The sequence below is a fragment of the Mobula birostris genome, chromosome 3 (genome assembly GCF_030028105.1).
Source record: "Mobula birostris isolate sMobBir1 chromosome 3, sMobBir1.hap1, whole genome shotgun sequence".
Taxonomy (NCBI): domain Eukaryota; kingdom Metazoa; phylum Chordata; class Chondrichthyes; order Myliobatiformes; family Myliobatidae; genus Mobula; species Mobula birostris.
In genome coordinates, this window is record NC_092372.1 from 1,061,218 (window position 1) to 1,076,492 (window position 15,275).

Here is a 15,275-nt window from a genome sequence, read left to right on the forward strand (position 1 = left end):
TACACTATCTACAACACCACCAACCTTTGTGTCATCTGCAAACTTGTCAACCCACCCTTCTACCCCCACATCCAGGTCGTTAATAAAAAAAAATCACGAAAAGTAGAGGTCCCAGAACAGATCCTTGTGGGACACCACTAGTCACAATCCTCCAATCTGAATGTACACCCTCCACCACCACTCCCTGCCTTCTGCAGGCAAGCCAATTCTGAATCTACCTGGCCAAACTTCCCTGGATCCCATGCCTTCTGACTTTCTGAATAACCCTACCATGTGGAACCTTGTCAAATGCCTTACTAAAATCCATATAGATCACATCCACTGCACTACCCTCATCTATATGCCTGGTCACCTCCTCAAAGAACTCTATCAGGTTTGTTAGACACGATCTGCCCTTCACAAAGCCATGCTGACTGCCCCTGATCAGAGCATGATTCTCTAAATGCCTATAGATCCTATCTCTAAGAATCTTTTCCAACAGCTTTCCCACCACAGACGTAAGGCTCACTGGTCTATAATTACCCGGACTATCCCTACTACCTTTTTTGAATAAGGGGACAACATTCACCTCCCTCTAATCCTCTGGTACCATTCCCGTGGACAACGAGGACATAAAGATCCAAGCCAGAGGCTCAGCAATCTCTTCTCTCGCCTTGTGGAGCAGCCTGGGGAATATTCCGTCAGGCCTTGGGGACTTATCTGTCCTAATGTATTCTAACAACTCCAACACTTCCTCTCCCTTAATATCAACATGCTCCAGAACATCAACCTCACTCATATTGTCCTCACCATCATCAAGTTCCCTCTCATTGGTGAATACTGAAGAGAAGTATTCATTGAGGACCTCGCTCACTTCCACAGCCTCCAGGCACATCTTCCCACTTTTATCTCCAATCGGTCCTACCTTCACTCCTGTCATCCTTTTGTTCTTCACATAATTGAAGAATGCCTTGGGATTTTCCTTTACCCTACTCGCCAAGGTCTTCTCATGCCCCCTTCTTGCTCTTCCCAGCCCCTTCTTAAGCTCCTTTCTTGCTTGCCTATATTCCTCAATAGACCCAGCTGATCCTTGCTTCCTAAACCTCATGTATACTGCCTTCTTCCACCTATTTTCCACCTCACTTGTCACCCATGGTTCCTTCACCCTACCATTCTTTATCTTCCTCACTGGGACAAATTTATCCCTAACATCCCGCAAGAGATCTCTAAACATCGATCACATGTCCATAGTACATTTCCCTGCAAAAACATCATCCCAATTCACACCCGCAAGTTCTAACCTTATAGCCTCATAATTTGCCTTTCCCCAATTAAAAGTTTTCCTGTCCTCTCTGATTCTATCCTTTTCCATGATAATGCTAAAGGCCAGGGAGCGGTGGTCACTGTCCCCCACATGCTCACCCACTGAGAGATCTGTGACCTGACCCGGTTCATTACCTAGGACTAGACCTGGTATGGCATTCCCCCTGGTCGGCCTGTCCATATACTGTGACAGAAAACCGTCCTGGACACACTTAACAAACTCTGCCCCATCTAAACCCTTGGAACTAATCAGGTGCCAATCAATATTAGGGAAGTTAAAGTCACCCATGATAACAACCCTGTTATTTTTGCACCTTTCCAAAATCTGCCTCCCCATCTGCTCCTCTGCATCGCTGCTGCTACCAGGGGGACTATAGAATACCCCCAGTAGAGTAACTGCTCCCTTCCTGTTCCTGACTTCCACCCATATTGACTCAAAAGAGGATCCTGCCACATTACCCACCCTTTCTGTAGCTGTAATGGTATCCCTGACCAGTAATGCCACACCCCTCCCCTTTTTCCACCCTCCCTATCCCTTTTAAAGCACTGAAATCCAGGAATATTGAGAATCCATTCCTGCTCTGGTGCCAGCCAAGTCTCTGTAATGGCCACTACATCATAATTCCATGTATGTATCCAAGCTCTCAGTTCATTACCTTTGTTCCTGATGCTTCTTGCATTGAGGTACACACATTTCAGCCCTTCTACCTTACTGTCTTTACACCGTTTTTCCTGCTTCTCTTTCCTCAAAGCCTCTCTGTATGTTAGATCTGGCTTTACTCCATGCACTTCTTTCACTGCTCTATCGCTCTGGGTCCCATCCCCCTCGCAAATTAGTTTAAACCCTCCCGAACCATGCTAGCAAACCTACCTGCAAGGATATTGTTCCCCCTCGAGTTCAGGTGCAATCCATCCAATCTGTACAGCTCCCACCTTCCCCAGAAGAAATCCCAATGATCTAAAAATCTAAAACCCTGCTCCCTGCACCAACTCTTCAGCTATGCATTCAACTGCCATCCCCTCCAATTCTTACCATCACTGTCACGTAGCACTGGCAGAAATCCTGAGAACGCCACCCTTGAGGTCCTGTTCTTCAGCCTTCTGCCTAGTTCCCAAAACTCACACTTCAGGACCTCATCCCTCTTCCTGCCTATGTCGTTGGTACCAACATGTATCACGACTTCTGGTTGCTTTCCTTCTCATACCAGGATGTCGTGCACCCGGTCAGAGACATCCCGGACCCTGGCACCCAGGAGGGAACAAACCATGCGGGTATCCTTCTCACGTCCACAAAATCTCCTGCCTGCTCCCCTGACTATAGAGTCTCCAATGACGACAGCTCTCCTCTTCTCCGTCCCACCCTTCTGCACCACAGGGTCAGACTCAGTCCCGGGGGGCCTGCCACCATGGCTCACACCTGGTCGGTCGTCCCCGCCAACAGTATCCAGGACGGTAAACTTATTATTCAGGGGAATGGCTACAGGGGTGCTCTGCACTACCTGTCTGCTCACCTTCGCTTTCCTCCCTCTGACCCAACGACCTGCTTCCGACAGCCTAGGTGTGACTACCTCCCTGTAGCTCTCATCTATGACGGCCTCATTCTCCCTTATGAGTCGAAGGTCATCCAGCTGTTGCTCCAGATTCCTTACAAGGTCTTCCAGATCGCCCAGCCGTATGCACTTCTGGCAGGTGTGACTCTTCGAGAGAAGGGAGTTCCCCCAAGACTGCCACATCTCACGTGAGAGGCACATCACCGTCTCAGGAGACATTATAAAAGCTAACTGCGAGCTAGCTTGTCCTCTGCCTCTTCTCGTCGAAGCCTCAAAGCTCCACTCCTTCACTGGCCCACTCACACACTGGCTGCTTTCCACTGGCTAATCAGCTGCTTTCTGCTGAGTCTCAGCTATTCAAATCTTGAATGTTTAATCAACGGCTTTCTGCTGATCTATTCAAATCTTGATTGACTTGATTGCACAGACCAACTGACAAAACTGCCAGAATCTCTCGAGTCAAAGCCTCAAAGCTCCACTGCTTCACTGGCCCACTCACACACTGGCCGCTTCACTTGAGCTATCCCTCTATTTATCTGTTTGAGCTTTTCAAGATGTTTGGTCCCCTGACCTCGACTGCCCAATCAGCTGCTTTCTGCTGAGTCTGAGCTATTCAAATCTTGATTGACTTGATTGCACAGACCAACTGACAAAATCTCTCGAGTCAAAGCTGCAAAGCTCCACTCCTTCACTGGCCCACTCACGCACTGGCCACTTTTCTCTGATGCTCTTCCTGTCTCTATAAGAATGGGGCATTTCTGCCATCTCCAATCTGTGACCTGGCTCAATTTGACTCTCTCCATTGGTATTATTCCCCACTCCCACTGAGCTGCATGGGTGCCTGGCCCCACAGTAACTGAAACACTGTCACACAAATAGCCGGCAGTGCATTCCACGCACCCACCACTCTCTGTGTAAAAAACTTACGCCTGACATCTCCTCATGTTAGCCATTTCAGTCCTGGGAATAAAACTTTGGCTATCCACAGAATCAATGCCCCTCATCATGTTATACACCTAAAAAAGGCTCTAACCATAAACAAGGACATTACAAATTGCTTTGAGGATTTGAGGCGGTGCGGCAGGCAGCAGCAGTGGCCTCTCCGGACCTGGTGTTATTTTAATTTAATTTTTTTTTAACTAGGGCACTAGGACACAATCTTTTAATTGCACAACCAGTGTACGTATCTTCCATCGCCAGACACTGCTGCAATACAGAAATCGCCTAACAACAAACCTTCACGAGGATCTGCTGCAGAAGCTACGCGACCTCGGCTTGCTTTGGGGACCAGGCCGACAGTCCTCGATATCGCCTGATGCTGGTGGCAGGTGGCCGGGGTTGGGGACATCGTAAGGTGTGTGAGAGGAAGTGGAAGTACGGCAAGCGGGCAGGGGTCCGTGCCAGGCTAAACACAGACCCTAGCCAGCCAACTCTGCCGTCCATTCTGCTCTCCAATATCCGCTCCCTGGACAATAAATTGGACTACATTCAACTCCAGCGGACCACTCAGCAAGTCTGAGTCTGCTGCGCTTTCGTTTTCACGGAAACGTGGCTTAGCCACAGAGTTCCGGATACCGCCATTCAGCTCGATGGGCTCGCCTTGTTTCGGGCCAACAGAGATACAGCTCTGTGCAGTCGGGCTTGTGTGTATACATCAACACGGAATGGTGCAAGAACTCTGTGCTGGTCTCTTGTGACTGCTCATCGCTAGTGGAGTTTGTGACTGTTAGATGCAGACCATTTTATTTGCCACGGGAATTCACCACTGTCCTTATAGTCGGTGTCTACATTCCCCCCAGCACTAATGCTAAGGAGGCGCTCTGTGAACTGTATGGGACTATTAGTGAACTGCAGAACGCACACCCTGATGGACTGTTTATTGTCGCCGGAGATTTTAACCACGTGAACCTCAAGTCAGTGCTCCCCAAATTCCATCAGTATGTGGACTTTGCAATGAGAGGGGAGAATGCGTTGGACCTTGTTTACACAAACATTCCCAATGCGTACCAGGCGGATTCCCGCCCCCACCTCGGTTACTCAGACCACATCTCTGTTATGCTAATCCCAGCATACACACTGCTCGTCAGGGGCTCCAGACCAGTTCAGAAGCAAGTGAAAACCTGGCCAGCAGGAGCCATCCCTGCTCTTCAAGACGGCTTTGAGCACACTGAATGGCACATGTTCAGGGAGGCTGCAATCGATGGCGACTCTACCAACTTAGAGGAGTACACGGCAGTGACTAGCTACATCAGCAAGTGCATCGATGACGTCACTGTGGCCAAGACCATCACTAAACGTGCTAACCAGAAGCCATGGATGACCGCGGAGGTGCGTGCGCTGCTGAGGACCCGTGACTCCGCCTTCAGAGCAGGCGACAAGGCAGCCCTAACAACAGCAAGGGCCAAACTGTCCTGGGCCATCAGAAAGGCAAAGCGTGCACATGCCCAGCGAATCCACAGCCACTTCCAGGACAGCGGCGACACGTGGTGCACGTGGAAGGGCATTCAGGACATCACCAACTTCAGGACATCACTACTTGTCTGTGCTGGTGATGCCTCCCTCCCAGATGCGTTGAACAACTTCTACGCTCGTTTCGAGGCAGAAAATGACGTGGTGACGAGAAAGACCACTCCTCCTCCCAATGACCAGGTGCTGTGTCTTACCATGGCTGATGTGAGGAGAACGCTGTGCAGGGTCAACCCACGGGAGGCTGCTGGACCAGACAATATTCCTGGCAGAGTGCTCAGAGGATGTGCAGACCAGCTAGCTGATGTTCTCACTGACATCCTCATCATCTCCCACAGCAGCGCTGTCGTTCCAACGTGCTTCAAGGCCGCCACCATTGTCCCCTTGCCGAAGAAGTCTTCAGTGTCCTGCCTCAACGATTACTGTCCCGTTGCACTCACATCCATCATCATGAAGTGTTTCGAGAGGCTCGTCATGAGGCACATAAAGACCCTGCAGTTCGCTTATCGTCCCAACTGTTCAACAGACGACACCATCGCCACCACCCTCCACCTGGCCCTCACCCACCTGGACAAAAAAGACACATACGTTCGAATGCTGTTCATGGACTTCAGTTCAGCATTCAACACAATCATTCCTCAGCACCTGATTGGAAAGCTGAAACTGCTGGGTCTGAACACCTCCCTCTGTAACTGGATCCTAGACTTCTTGACTGGGAGACCCCAGTCAGTCCGGATTGGGAGCAGCACTTCCAACACCATCACACTGAGCACGGGGCTGTGTGCTCAGTACACTGCTGTTCACTCTGCTGACCCATGACTGTGCTGCAACACACAGCTCGAATCATATCATCAAGTTTGCCGATGACACAAACATGGTGGGTCTCATCAGCAAGAATGACGAGTCAGCCTACAGAGAGGAGGTGTAGCGGCTAACGGACTGGTGCAGACCCAACAACCTGTTTCTGAATGTGAACAAAACAAAAGAGATGGTTAAAAAAGCAAACACGAGGAAATCTGCAGATGCTGGAAATTCAAGCAACACACACAAAATGCTGGTAGAACGCAGCAGGCCAGACAGCATCTATAGGAAGAGGTACAGTCAACCTTTCGGGCCAAGACCCTTCGTCAGGACTAACTGAAAGAAGAGATAGTAAGAGATTTGAAAGGGGGAGGGGGAGGGGGAGGGGAAGTTCCGAAATTATAGGAGTAGACAGGAGGGGGAGGGATGGAGCCAAGAGCTGGAAAGTTTATTGGCAAAAGGGATACAAGGCTGGAGAAGGGAGAGGATCATTTCAGTCAGTATGGGTGGAAGTCAGGAACAGGAAGGGAGCAGTTACTCTATTGGGGGTATTCTATAGGCCCCCTGGTAGCAGCAGAGATACCGAGGAGCAGATTGGGAGGCAGATTTTGGAAAGGTGCAAAAAATAACAAGGTTGTTATCATGGGTGACTTCAACTTCCCAAATATTAATTGGCACCTGATTAGTTCCACGGGTTTCGATGGGGCAGAGTTTATTAAGTGTGTCCAGGACGGATTCCTGTCACAGTATGTGGACAGGCCGACCAGGGGGAATGCCATACTAGATCTAGTACTAGGTGATGAACCGGGTCAGGTCACAGATCTCTCAGTGGGTGAGCATCTGGGGGACAGTGACCACTGCTCCCTGGCCTTTAGCATTATCATGGAAAAGGATAGAATCAGAGAGGACAGGAAAATTTTTAATTGGGGAAGGGCAAATTATGAGGCTATAAGGCTAGAACTTGCGGGTGTGAATTGGGATGAAGCTTTTGCAAGGAAATGTACTATGGACATGTGGTTGATGTTTATAGATCTCTTGCGGGATGTAGGGGATAAATTTGTCCCGGTGAGGAAGATAAAGAATGGTAGGGTGAAGGAACCATGAGTGACAAGTGAGGTGGAAAATCTAGTCAGGTGGAAGAAGGCAGCATACATGAGGTTTAGGAAGCAAGGATCAGATGGGTCTATTGAGGAATATAGGCAAGCAAGAAAGGAGCTTAAGAAGGGGCTGAGAAGAGCAAGAAGAGGGCATGAGAAGGCCTTGGCGAGTAGGGTAAAGGAAAACCCCAAGGCATTCTTCAATTATGTGAAGAACAAAAGGATGACAGGAGTGAAGGTAGGACCGATTAGAGGTAAAGATGGGAAGATGTGCCTGGAGGCTGTGGAAGTGAGCGAGGTCCTCAATGAATACTTCTCTTTGGTATTCACCAATGAGAGGGAACTTGATGACGGTGAGGACAATATGAGTGAGGCTGATGTTCTGGAGCATGTTGATATTAAGGAAGAGGAGGTGTTGGAGTTGTTAAAATACATTAGGACAGATAAGTCCCCGGGGCCTGACGGAATATTCCCCAGGCTGCTCCACGAGGCGAGAGAAGAGATTGCTGAGCCTCTGGCTAGGACCTTTCTGTCCTCGTTGTCCACGGGAATGGTACCGGAGGATTGGAGGGAGGCGAATGTTGTTCCCTTGTTCAAAAAAGGTAGTAGGGATAGTCCGTGTAATTATAGACCACTGAGCCTTACGTCTGTGGTGGGAAAGCTGTTGGAAAAGATTCTTAGAGATAGGATCTATGGGCATTTAGAGAATCATGGTCTGATCAGGGACAGTCAGCATGGCTTTGTGAAGGACAGATCATGTCTAACAAGCCTGATAAGAGTTGTTTGAGGAGGTGACCAGGCATATAGATGAGGGTAGTGCACAGGAGGTGATCTACATGGATTTTAGTAAGGTATCTGACAAGGTTCGGAGTTGAGGAAAAACTTTTTCACCCAGAAAGTGGTGGATATATGGAATGCTCTGCCCCAGAAGGCTGTGGAGGCTAAGTCTCTGGATGCTTTCAAAAAAGAGATGGATAGAGCTCTTAAGGATAGCAGAATCAAAGGTTATGGGGATAGGGCAGGAACTGGATACTGATAGTGGATGATCAGCCATGATCACATTAAATAGCAGTGCTGGCTCGAAGGGCCAAATGGCCTACTCCTGCACCTATTGTCTATTGTTCCACACGGTAGGCTTATTCAGAAAGTCAGAAGGCATGGGATCCATGGAAGTTTGGCCATGTGGATTCAGAACTGGCTTGCCTGTAGAAAGCAGGGGGTCGTGGTGGAGGGAGTACATTCAGATTGGAGGGTTGTGCCTGGTGGTGTTCCACAAGGATCTGTTCTGGGACCTCTACTTTTCGTGATTTTTATTAACGACCTGGATGTGGGAGTAGAAGGGTGGGTTGGCAAGTTTGCAGATGACACAAAGGTTGGTGGTGTTGTAGATAGTGTAGAGGATTGTCAAAGATTGCAAAGAGACATTGATAGGATGCAGAAGTGGACTGAGAAGTGGCAGATGGAGTTCAACCCGGAGAAGTGAGGTGGTACACTTTGGAAGGACAAACTCCAAGGCAGAGTACAAAGTAAATGGCAGGATACTTGGTAATGTGGAGGACCAGAGGGATCTGGGGGTACACGTCCACAGATCCCTGAAAGTTGCCTCACAGGTGGATAGGGTAGTTAAGAAAGCTTATGAGGTGTTAGCTTTCATAAGTCGAGGGATAGAGTTTATGAGTTGCAATGTAATGATGCAGCTCTATAAAACTCTGGTTAGGCCACACTTGGAGTACTGTGTCCACTTCTGGTTGCCTCACTATAGGAAGGATGTGGAAGCACTGGAAAGGATACAGAGGAGATTTACCAGGATGCTGCCTGGTTTAGAGAGTATGGATTATGATCAGAGATTAAGGGAGCTAGGGCTTTACTCTTTGGAGAGAAGGAGGATGAGAGGAGACATGATAGAGGTGTACAAGATAATAAGAGGAATAGATAGAGTGGATAGTCAGCGCCTCTTCCCCAGGGCACCACTGCTCAATACAAGAGGACATGGCTTTAAGGTAAGGGGTGGGAAGTTCAAGGGAGATATTAGAGGAAGGTTTTTTACTCAGAGAGTGGTTTGGTGTGTGGAATGCACTGCCTGAGTCAGTGGTGGAGGCAGATACACTAGTGAAGTTTAAGAGACTACTAGACAGGTATATGGAGGAATTTAAGGTGGGGGCTTATATGGGAGGCAGGGTTTGAGGGTTGGCACAACATTGTGGGCCAAAGGGCCTGTAAGGTGCTGTACTATTCTATGTTCTATGTTCTATCATGGGATGGGAGGCCAAGGGAGAAAGAAAGGGGGAGGGGAGCACCAGAGGAAGATATAGTGAGAGGGACAGTGGGAGAAAAAAAGAGAAAGAAAGGGGAAAAAAATAATAAATAATAAATAAATAAGCGATGGGGTAAGAAGGGGAGGTGGGGCATTAACGGAAGTTAGAGAAGTCAATATTCATGCCACCAGGTTGGAGGCTACCCAGACGGAATACAAGGTGTTGTTCCTCCAACCTGTGTGTGGCTTCATCTTTACAGTAGAGGAGGCCGTGGATGGACATGTCAGAATGGGAATGGGATGTGGAATTAAAATGTGTGGCCACTGGGAGATCCTGCTTTCTCTGGTGGACAGAGCGTAGGTGTTCAGCAAAACGGTCTCCCAGTCTGCGTCGGGTCTCGCCAATATATAGAAGGCCACATCGGGACCACCAGACGCAGTATATCACCCCAGCCAACTCACAGGTGAAGTGTCGCCTCACCTGGAAGGACTGTCTGGGGCCCTGAATGGTGGTGAGGGAGGAAGTGTAAGGGCAGGTGTAGCACTTGTTCCGCTTAGAAGGGTAAGTGCCAGGAGGGAGATCGGTGGGAAGCGATGGGGGGGACAAATGGACAAGGGGGTTGCGTAGGGAGCGATCCCTGCAGAAAGCAGGAAGGAAGGGGAGGGAAAGAGGCACTTGGTGGTGGGATCCCGTTGGAGGTGGCAGAAGTTACAGAGAATTATATATTGGACCTGGAGGCTGGTGGGGTGGTAGGTGAGCACAAGGGGAACCTATTCCTAGTGGGGTGGCGGGAGGATGAGGTGAGAGCAGATGTGCGTGAAATGGGAGAGATGCGTTTGAGAGCAGAGTTGATGGTGGAGGAAGGGAAGCCCCTTTCTGTAAAAAAGGAAGACATCTCCTTCATCCTGGAATGAAAAGCCTCATCCTGACAGCAGATGCAGCAGAGACGGAGGAATTGAGAGAAGGGAATGGCATTTTTGCAAGAGACAGGGTGAGAAGAGAAATAGTCCAGATAGCTGTGAGAGTCAGTATGCTTATAGTAGACATCAGTAGATAAGCTGTCTCCAGAGATAGAGACAGAAAGATCTAGAAAGGGGAGACAGAGGTGTCGGAAATGAACCAGGTAATCTTGAGGGCAGGGTGGAAGTTGGAGGCAAATTTGATGAAGTCAACGAGCTCAGCATGCGTGCAGGAAACAGCGCCAATGCAGTCGTCGATGTAGCGAAGGAAAAGTGGGGGACAGATACCAGTATTGGCTTGGAACATAGATTGCTCCAAAAACCCTACAAAAAGGCAGGCATAGCTGGGACCCATTCGGGTGCCCATGGCTACACCTTTAGTTTGGAGGAAGTAGGAGGAGCCAAAGGAGAAATTATTAAGAGTAAGGACTAATTCCGCTAGACGGAGAATAGTGGTAGACGGGAACTGGTTATGTCTGGAATCCAAAACGAAGCAGAGAGCTTTGAGACCTTCCTGGTGGGGGATGGAGGTATATAGGGACTGGACATTCATGGTGAAAATAAAGCGGTGGGGGACAGTGAACTTAAAATCATTGAAAAAATTCAGATAGTGAGAAGTGTCACGAACATAGAACATAGAAAAGAGATTGTTGTTGACTTCAGGAGGACACGGAACAACCAATCTCTACTGAACATTGACAGCTCCTCCATTGAGATCGATAAGAGCACCAAATTTCTTGGTGTTCACCTGGCAGAGAATCTCACCTGGTCCCTCAACACCAGCTTCATAGCCAAGAAAGCCCAGCAGCATCTTTACTTTCTGTGAAGGCTGAGGAAAATCCATCTCCCACCCCCCATCCTCACCATATTCTACAGAGGTTGTTCAAGAGCACCCTGAGCAGCTGCATCAATGCCTGGTTCGGGAATTACGCCGTCTCGGATCGCAAGACCCTGCAGCGGATAGTGAGGTCAGCTGAGATCATCGGCGTCTGTCTTCCCGCCATTACAGACATTTACACCACACGCTGCACCCGCAAAGCTAACAGCATTGTGAAGGACCTCATGCACCCCTCATACAAACTCTTCTCCCTCCTGCCATCTGGAAAAAGGTACCGAAGCATTCGGGCTCTCACGACCAGACTGAGCAACAGTTTCTTTCCCCAAGCCATCAGACTCCTCAATACTCAGAGCCTAGACTGACATCTACATCATTTATTATTTGTCCTCTACTGTGCCTAATGTCTTGTTTATTAATTATTGTACTGCCCTGCACTGTTTTGTGCACTTTATGTATCCTGTGTAGGTCTGTAGTCTAGTGTAGATTTTTGTGTTGTTTTACATAGTCTAGCATAGCACTCACTTAGTCTAGGGTAGTTTTGTGTTCTTTCATGTAGCACAATGGTCCTGGAGGAACGTTGTTTCATTTTTACTGCGTACTGTATCAGCAGTTTATGGTCGAAATGACAAAAAAAGTGATGACTTAATTTGTTAGAAATATACAAAATTATGAGGGTATAGATAGGGTAAATACAAGCAGCTTTCTCCACTGAGGTTGGGTGGGACAATAACCAGAGGTCATGGGTAACTGGGGAAGGTGAAAATTTAACAGAAACATTTGGAAAAGCCCTTTACTGAAATGGTTGTGAGTGTGGAATGAGATGCCAACACATGTGGTGAATATGAGCTCAATTTCACCATTTGAAAGAAGTTTGGATGGGAGCCTGGATGGTAGGGGTATGGAGGGTGATGATCCAGGTAGTTGTATTAGACAGCTTAAATGTTTTGTCGGCATTGAATAGATGAACCAAATAGCCTGTTTCCGTACTGAACTTCTCCATGTTTCTATGACAGAGAAGCTGGACAAACTTGTTTGGAAGGGAAAAGGTAGGAGTGACAATGGAGCAGCAATGGCTGGAGTTTATGGGAGCAATTCGGGAGCTGAGTGATCACCACATCCCAAAGAAGTGGAAGCATTGGAAAGGCAGGAGGACACAACCATGGCTGAAATGAGAAGCCAAAGCCAACATAAAAGCCAACAGAAGATGATTGAAAAAAGTCGGATGAGCTCAGGGCATGGAATTTTGATATTGTAGTCATTAATGAGTCTTGGTAGCACCCAACAGTCTGAGGCATTTAGAGGAGCAAAATATCCGGGGCCTCAATATCGCTTGAAAACCAAGATTCCCTGCACCAGTAACCTTTCAACTTTTAGTTTGACAGGCACATACAAACTCTACACCCTCAAAACTTCTCTTCTGAAGAACTCCCACTTACCAAGTACTCCTTTGCAAGAAAACAGCCTGTCCCATCCACACTTGTCAGATCCTTTCTGATACCATCAAAATTGAACTTTCTCCAATTTAGAATCTAAACCCATGGTCCAGCCCTCTCTTTTTCCATATTTACTTGGAATCTTATGTCATTTCAATCACTAGATACAAAGTGTTCCCATACACCAACTTCTGTCACTAATGCTGGATCATTTCCTAATAGCTTATTGCACGCTTCTACATCGGGAATTCTACATACTGGTTAAGGGCACATTTGACAAACTCTACCCCATCTCGTCCTTTTACAATATGGGAGTCCCAGTCAATATATGGAAAGTTAAAATCACTTACTATATCACGCGTTGTTTATTGGCATATTCTGCGAGCTCTACAAAGTTGTTCCTCTAAATTTCTCAGAGTACTGAGTGCAACCAAGTCCCAGTAATGGCTACAATATCATGATTCCATGTCCTGAGCTCATCTGGCTTTCCTACGATGCTTCTTGCATTGTGATACACACAGCTCAGGACAGTCATTGCACCATGCTCAACCTTTTGACTGTTGACTTTATCTGAGGTCTGAACAACATCTGTCTGGGTGTCAAGAAAACAACCCCTCCCTCAATGTCACGGGAGCAAAGGAACTGGTTGTGGATTACAGGAGGAATGGAGACAGGCTAACCCCTATTGACATCAATGGATCTGGGGTTGAGAGGATGAACAGCTTTAAGTTCCTCGGCATAAACATCACCGAGGATCTCATGTGGTCTGTACATACTGGCTGTGTGCCTCTTTCACCTCAGATGAAGTTTGGTATGGTCCCAAATACTAAGAACTTTCTACAGGGGCACAATTGAGAGCATTATTGCCTGGTATGGAAACTGTACTTCCCTCAACTGCAGGACTCTACAGAGAGTGGTGTGGAAAGCCCAGGGTATCTGTAGATGTGAACTTTACACTATTCAGGACATTTACAAAAACAAGTGTGCAAAAGTCCCGAAGGATCACTGGGGGCCCCGAGTCACTTCAACCACAAACTGTTCCAGCTGCTACCATTCGGGAAATGGTACCGCAGCATAAAAGCCATGCCCCACAGGCTGCTGGACAGCTCCTTCCACCAGGCCATCAGACTGATTAATTCATGCTGATACAATTGTATTTCTATGTTATAATGACGTCCTATGTACAAACTATTTATTATAACTTACTATAAATTACACATTGCACATTTAGATGGAGAGGTAATGTAAAGATTTCTACTCCTCATGTCTATGAAGGATATAAGTAATAAAGTCAATTCATTTCAAGTCACCCTCTCCACTATCTGTTCTAGCATTCTGACTCCAATCCCCCCTGCAACTTTAGTTTAACCAACACCACCCCCACCACACACTAGCACTAGCAAGCCTTTCACACAGAGAGTGGTGAATCTGTGGAATTCTCTGCCACTGGAAACAGTTGAGGCCAGTTCATTGGCTATATTTAAGAGGGAGTTAGATATGGCCCTTGTGGCTAAAGGGATCGGGGTATGGAGAGAAAGCAGGTACAGGGTTCTTTGTTGAATGATCAGCCATGATCATACTGAATGGCAGTGCAGGCTTGAAGGGCCGAATGGCCTGCTCCTGCACCTATTCTCTATGTTACCATGAGGATATTAGACCTCTGCTAGTTTTAATCCCCTATCACCCATTTGACATTCCTCTGCTAGATAATCCCCCCTCCCCAACAGTTTCTAAAGTGGTCCACCAGTTGTTGTGTGGGATGGCCACAAGAGTACTCTGCGATGGCTATTTAACCTCATTCCCCTACCTGACTCTCACCCAGTTTCCTGTCCTGCACCTTAGGCGTAACTCACCTCCCTTCATGTCAAATCTATCACCCCCTCCAAAAAGTACTCCATGGAAAAGAGTACTAATGCTGAGTATCTCCGGCATTTTGTGTGTGTTGCTTGGATTTCCAGCATCTGCAGATTTTCTCTTGTTTGTGATTGGAGGTAGAACAAAGGTGATTTTCTCACCTGGTGATGTAAAACATGTTGTTCCCTTTCTCCAAGTTCCCAATCCTTACATTTAGACAGCTGTAGCTCAGCTCTGTCTTGAGATCCATCGGTTCCCATTCCCTCATCAGCCGGAAGCTCCCCGGGGCCCGTGTATGGATCGTGGGGCTGAGAGAGAGGGACGAGAACAGGACTGTCCCGGGATTGTGGACTTACGGTGTCCGGAGCTCACAGCAATTGTCCCTCAAGCGGCGTAAAACAGCTCTTACCTTCCGCTGAACGACCGAGGCCTTTTGTATACTACGCGCGTGCGCGAAATTCAGGAACTTCCGGTACCTTGACGCCTGCGCATTCGATCGGTGCTTCAGCGACAGCGAAAAATGTAACGCAGAGCTTTCTGGGTAATCACGGTGCCATTAAAAGTTTCTGCAAGCACCGGTTCCATGTCCATACTGTACTCAGTTTTTTTTGTGTAGAAAAATCAGCAGCTAATTTAACGCAGAAAGAAGCTCCCATAAACAATACGCTAAATATCAGCAAATTTCCGCGTGTCTAATGCCAAAGTAGAACCTTCTTAAGC

General features: G+C 47.8%; 1 protein-coding gene across 5 annotated transcripts in view; it reads right to left on the reverse strand.

The window, feature by feature from the left end:
* Window positions 1-14,997, reverse strand: part of LOC140194843 (uncharacterized) — a 73,999-nt gene extending 59,002 nt beyond the window's left edge. For 2 of the 5 annotated variants that reach the window (XR_011885299.1, XR_011885298.1), the window contains exon 1: window positions 14,717-14,986. The gene's annotated coding sequence lies outside the window, so the exon portion shown is untranslated. Of the gene's footprint in view, window positions 1-5,515; window positions 5,849-14,716 lie in introns of those variants that run through there. The other 3 variants (XM_072252117.1, XM_072252118.1, XM_072252119.1) reach the window with 3 other exon arrangements.
* Window positions 14,998-15,275: the final 278 nt, after the last annotated feature.